Source organism: Sinocyclocheilus rhinocerous, unplaced genomic scaffold, assembly GCF_001515625.1.
Source record: "Sinocyclocheilus rhinocerous isolate Xijiao unplaced genomic scaffold, SAMN03320098_v1.1 scaffold1427, whole genome shotgun sequence".
NCBI classification, from domain to species: Eukaryota; Metazoa; Chordata; class Actinopteri; order Cypriniformes; family Cyprinidae; genus Sinocyclocheilus; species Sinocyclocheilus rhinocerous.
In genome coordinates this window covers 555,229-560,830 of record NW_015632469.1, presented here as the reverse complement: position 1 = coordinate 560,830, position 5,602 = coordinate 555,229, and the positions used below count along the sequence as shown (strand labels likewise).

General features: G+C 36.5%; 1 long non-coding RNA gene across 1 annotated transcript in view; it reads right to left on the bottom strand.

Moving 5' to 3' along the window:
* The window catches only part of LOC107742464 (uncharacterized), a 14,820-nt gene extending 9,465 nt beyond the window's left edge, over positions 1 to 5,355 (bottom strand). The window contains exons 1-3 of the long non-coding RNA XR_001640309.1: positions 5,211 to 5,355; positions 4,109 to 4,195; positions 3,142 to 3,226 (exon numbers count right to left, since the gene is read on the bottom strand). This is a non-coding gene — a long non-coding RNA (uncharacterized LOC107742464). The remainder of the gene's footprint in view (positions 1 to 3,141; positions 3,227 to 4,108; positions 4,196 to 5,210) is intronic.
* Between the last annotated feature and the right edge of the window lie 247 nt (positions 5,356 to 5,602).

The following is a 5,602-nucleotide window of genomic DNA, read 5'->3' as shown; positions in this document are numbered from 1 at the left end:
AAAAAAAAAAAAACACTGGGTGGATTTTTAGCATTTTAGGGTGGTTGTGTACACACACTGCCAACACACATTTCAGTTCAAACAACTTGTAAAAGTGCATGTAGCATCATATTACCCCTTTAAAGGAAATTTACCATGTTTTATGTGAAGTTCCACAAACCATGCTCACGTTAACATGTGGAATATTTGTTTCAATGGATGATTAAACTTGTCGACGCAGTGGTGTATAATTGTAGTATTTTCTTTGCAGTAATAATAGTGTGTCATAGGAAGATGCATTCTAATCATATTCGCTGTGTCCGAAATTGTATACTTCCCTAATATATAGGCAAAAAGCAGTAGGTGAACGAATAAGTACGCCCAAATCCTTAGTTTTCATAAAAGAGTAGGCTACTATTTCGGACGTGTGTATACTAAAGTTTTTTCCAAACATGCCTACTTGCCTACTACAGTAGGAGAAAACAGTACGTGAAAAGAGTTGTAGGCTATGTCCAAAACTTCATTATTCATAAAAGAAGGCGAGAAATCCTCGGATGTTCTACTACTTTTGCCCAGATTCTGAAGTGCTCATCGATGGATACTTTGTATCCCAGAATGCCACAGAAGAGGATACGTCATAATCGAACAGCGTCGAGGGTGTTTTCAAATGTGAGAACTAGAAACCAAAAACCTTGTGTTATATTGCATTTGTTGAACTACTGTAGAGTAAACTGTTGAATTGTTGAAGGTGTAAAGATGCTAGACAGTAGGGCTGTGCTTGGTGATTATTTCTTTTTATGGGGTGCCAACACCACGGAGGTTACTAAATGTCTATTTAACATCTGACAGGAAAATCTTTGCTAAGTATTGCAGGTGAGCACATCACAACAGACATCTGAGTGAGTTACATGTATGTTATTATGTAGTAGAATTCACTGTTGTCCACACTGCTTACATTAGATGAAAGTAAGCGATGAAAGAAAGAAGCTTTTAAGCTTTCCATGATCCGTGACCGACAGAGGAGTATCTTGGCGGCAGGGATTTAAATCTTTAAGCTTTATCGTATACTTTTCTATGTGACAAACACAAATGTCATGATATTCTTTGTAAAGCTGAGATTCTAATGCTGTAAAGCAACTCTAAAAAGAGGACAGTTGTAAAGTTTTTTCCCCCCAGTTTAAGTTAGTACATTGATGATTCAGTTCGGTTCAATACTTGTGAAAAGTTAATCAATTATGTAATGTGTTCAAGTCATCTATAAAGCAGCTTTGGAGAAAACGGCTTGTCCAGCTCAGCTCTGTTCCATCCAATAGTGTCGGTGCGATCTAGTCCCTAATATTGCCAAATATGAAGTGTCCACAACTAAGCAAGCCAAGAGGTGACAGTGGCGAAGGTCATTAATACAATTTGTAAAGGAGGTTATGGTTTAGAAAACATCTGGCTTGAGTCCAGCAGGGGTTTCTATAAGAACACAGAGTCCAGTGATTCCATATGACCACTTTATTTATCCATTGAAGCAGGTAGAGCAAAGATGAGCAGGAAGTGCATCATGCAAATATGGATGTGTGTGTGTGTGTGTGTGTGTGTGGTTTCTAAACAAGAACAGAAATACAAACAGTTGAATCAAAATGAACCATACTTAAGACGACACAGTCAAAGACACACTATATAAACAAACTTACATTGCTCACGCATTGCTCATTACACACACACATTACAAATCAGGCAACTCCAAAGGCTCTTAGTCTTTGTGCATCAATGCAGGCATTTATAAAATGGCTGCAGTAATTGGCTAATTAACAGAGGGCATATAAAGGTCAATGAGAAGCTAATTAAGGAGGAACCAGGACTAAAGCAAGAGAAGTTGAAGCATATTAGAAAAGTAAACAAAAAGAATTGCAATGCCAAATAAACTTCAATACAATGACAAAAAAGTAACCTGTAATAATGAAAACATTTAATACAATGCTTGCAAAAGTTTTACAAACAACTCAGTCCCTCTATTAAATCTGCATGTGCTTGCAAAGAACTGATTAGACATTTAGAAACGGCATATTAATATTTGTGACATTTATTTGGACAGGCAAGCATAGAGATTTGACAGGAAGCGAAGCAAGAGAATTGTGAAAAGGACCACAAGCAAGGACTCGGGTAGCACAACTGTGCCACATGATGTGCTCCCCACACAGCTATCAGAAGAATATTTATTTTCTTTTTTTGTCATGTAGAGTCACTGTGCGTTACAGTTTCAAGCCTGCTTTTGCTGCTCCTAATACTGCTGCTCCTACTGTTGCTAAAACACTACCGTTCACTTTCAGAAGTTGTAGGGATGCTTTCTTATTAGAATCAGAATCAGAATGAGCTTTATTCACCACTTAAGTGTGCGCAAACACAAGGAATTTGTTGTGGTTTTACAGGAACTCTTGGTACATACATACATGCAAATAACCATATATATATGACACAAGATAGTTATAGAAGTTCACAGAACTGACTCAGCAACAGCTGAGTAAAACGGTTTCATCTGAGCATGTGGCACTTTAAGCATTATCGTATCGCATATCGAATTATTTAATGAGTTATCGCATATTGCATTTTTTTTTCAGTATCATACAGCCCTATAGTATATTTGTGATTTTGCTGTAAAACACGTTTTATTATGTATAGCTAACAGGGGACCTCAAGTAAGTACACGTACATCTTCAAAGTGGATTTACATAAACCATATACTTCTTCAAGACGCTAGGAAAATGTTATATCTCAAACACCAAACCAGCACAAATGTTCGTTTTTGCGGCACAAATCAGCATGATTTGTGAATGAATGGCTTTGGTGATTATTTCTTTTTATGGGGTGCCAACGCCACGGAGGTTACTAAATGTCTATTTAACATCTGACAGGAAAATCTTTGCTAAGTATTGCAGGTGAGCACATCACAACATGAAACAGACATCTGAGTGAGTTACATGTGTGTTATTATGTAGTAGAATTCACTGTTGACAACACTGCTTACATTAGATGAAGGTAAGTGATGTAAATAAACAAATTTACTAGGGGTGAGCAGTCAAAGATTCGACAGGAAAGCATAGAGATTTGACAGGAAGCGAAGCAGGAGAATTGTGAAAAGGACCACATGTAAGGACTCAAACTTAGATGACATACCACTCTTAAACACAGTCGCCGATGATGGTGTTTCCTGCTGAACTCTTTCCTGTTCCAGTTTTACCCAACAGCACAATCCTGAGATCTGATAAAGAGAGAGGAATTTAAGATGTTATTTACACTTCAAAAACTGAAAACTTCACATTTGCCTTTGCTCACTATGGGGCCTCAGCAAAACTCCAGGGGGCCTCAAGAAGATTTAAAATAAGACAGAACAAAAATATATAAAATAAATTCATTAGCAAATTTTTTTATATAAAATAAGTTAAGTAACATTGTTTTTGTCAGACTCTGTTCGGTGTTTTGTGTGTGTTTTGCTCCCCATGTGCCTTCCTTGCCCTTACTTGGTTTTTCCTGTTCCTGTCCCTGATTAGATCTTCATTTGTTTCCAGCTGTGTTTTATTAATTAGCTCGTTTTCTCCGGTGTTCTTAAGCCCTGTGTTTCCCTGTCTCCAGCGTCCGCTGTCAAACGTCTGTTCCCCATGCTATGTGTGCGTTATGCCTGTATGTGAGTCTTTATTTGGATTAATAAAGATTGCTCCATGTGAATTGCTCCGACTCCTCGCTTCCTCGTTCCTGTCACAGTAGCAGTAGCCGAATCGTGACAGTTTTCATAATTAACATTATTTAATTAACATTATTTACCCCCTCAACCACTTTTTTTCCATCGAAGAACCAGGGTCCCCATCATTTTGAATAACTTGTACATACTGTACGAGGTCACCTAATTTTAAAAGTGTAATATCTAAAACTGGAAAAGTCATGGAAATTATATAACATGGTAATGTGGTACACCAGGATAGTCCATAACCAGGTGTTGGGTGGTTCTTTGCCTACATACCATGTTTTTGTTTGCCTCCAATTAATGCACACCAAGTCATAGATTATCACTTACATACATATATCATTTACCTTTTTACTTGAAATCTCAGAATTAAAAGGAACAAAAAAATGGCTTAATATTTACCAATGTTTGAACTTTCTCTAGCAATCTGTTGTATCAGTCCTTTCATCTCTTCCTGACTTTCCATCTGTTTCCTGAGATGTTCCTGGTCTGAGAAAGAGAACGTGTCACTTTAAATAGCAGTGACTGTAAATGCATTACTGCTATAGCTGTACATTTCAGATACTTTACTTTGGACAAAATGAGAACCATTTCTGGCCAGTTGGGGAACATAAGTTCAGTTATTTCCTTGTTCTTGTTTCTGATCATTATGCTTAAAATGACTGTGCCTTTCTCAAGAATAAATAAATAATAAATGAATGAGCGAATGAATAAATATAAAGTGTGCTTATTTAATGTTATTACATCCACGGTAGCTATGTAATGCATTTACTGTGTATTTTGTTGAATATCAGTAACATTGTTAGAACACTCAGTTGGACTGAATGGTACAGCTTATTCATGATTGTAAATATTTGACCTGTATGTTTGTTATACTGTGTATTAAAATGCATACACCCTTCTTTCATCATTTCACCTTTCCATGATTCAGTGCTTTCATTAACCCATAGCATAATATATCATTATTATGTGATGATTATGTGATATCATTATAATGAAGTGAATCATTCTAAACCCTAATACAAATTAATTTAAATTAATATAAAATACAATTTAAGTTAAATAAATAAATAAATGAATAAACTGGCCTTTACATATTGATGCCATTATTGTTTGTTTTAAATACTGTGCTGAGAGTGTTAAGCTTACTGATGATCTTCGATTACAGCATAACAAAATGAACAACGGAGAAAGAAAGAAGCGCTTCACTCAAAACTAGTTTTTACTTTTTAAAAACAAGAGGCAAAGGGCAGGAAAACGTCTCGCATTTTGTAAACGTTTAACTTGTTTTAATTTTGTTTGGCGTTCTAAAACTTCTGCGCCGTGTTGCTTTTTTACTGTGATTCTTGAAGGCAACGTTCGTCTAGAATAACACTGGAAAATCAGCAGCGCACTGGAACTAGTTCTGTGTACACTGTTCTACACCTACTGGCCTAGTTCTACACACAAAATGTCTTCGTTGGTTTTGCATATAAGTTTAATGAAAGCATATCTTTTAACTGACCTGAATGTTCACTTGCAGATTTTCTATGTATGTCGTCCATACTTTCGCCGCTTCTGTATATTTTCTCTCTCTCTCCTTGTTGTGACCTTGCAGTAAACTATACGCAATGTTTACTTTCACTTTTAACGGAACAGGGTGGAGTGAAAAGAAGACATGTCACCAGTCAGTGTATGTTGGCTCGTGAGAAGGTTTTTCAGTGAGAGTAAACAACATGGGTGTGTGATGAAATATTTTATATACTACATAAATCATTTGAAGAAGTTACTTTACATGGCAGAATAGCTTACAAAAACATACACAGTTATGAGAGCCAGGTGCATTTTGAAGGCCTCAAGGCCAAATTAACTGACGGTGTAGGCCTTATGGCCTACGTGACTGCACTTACGAATAGA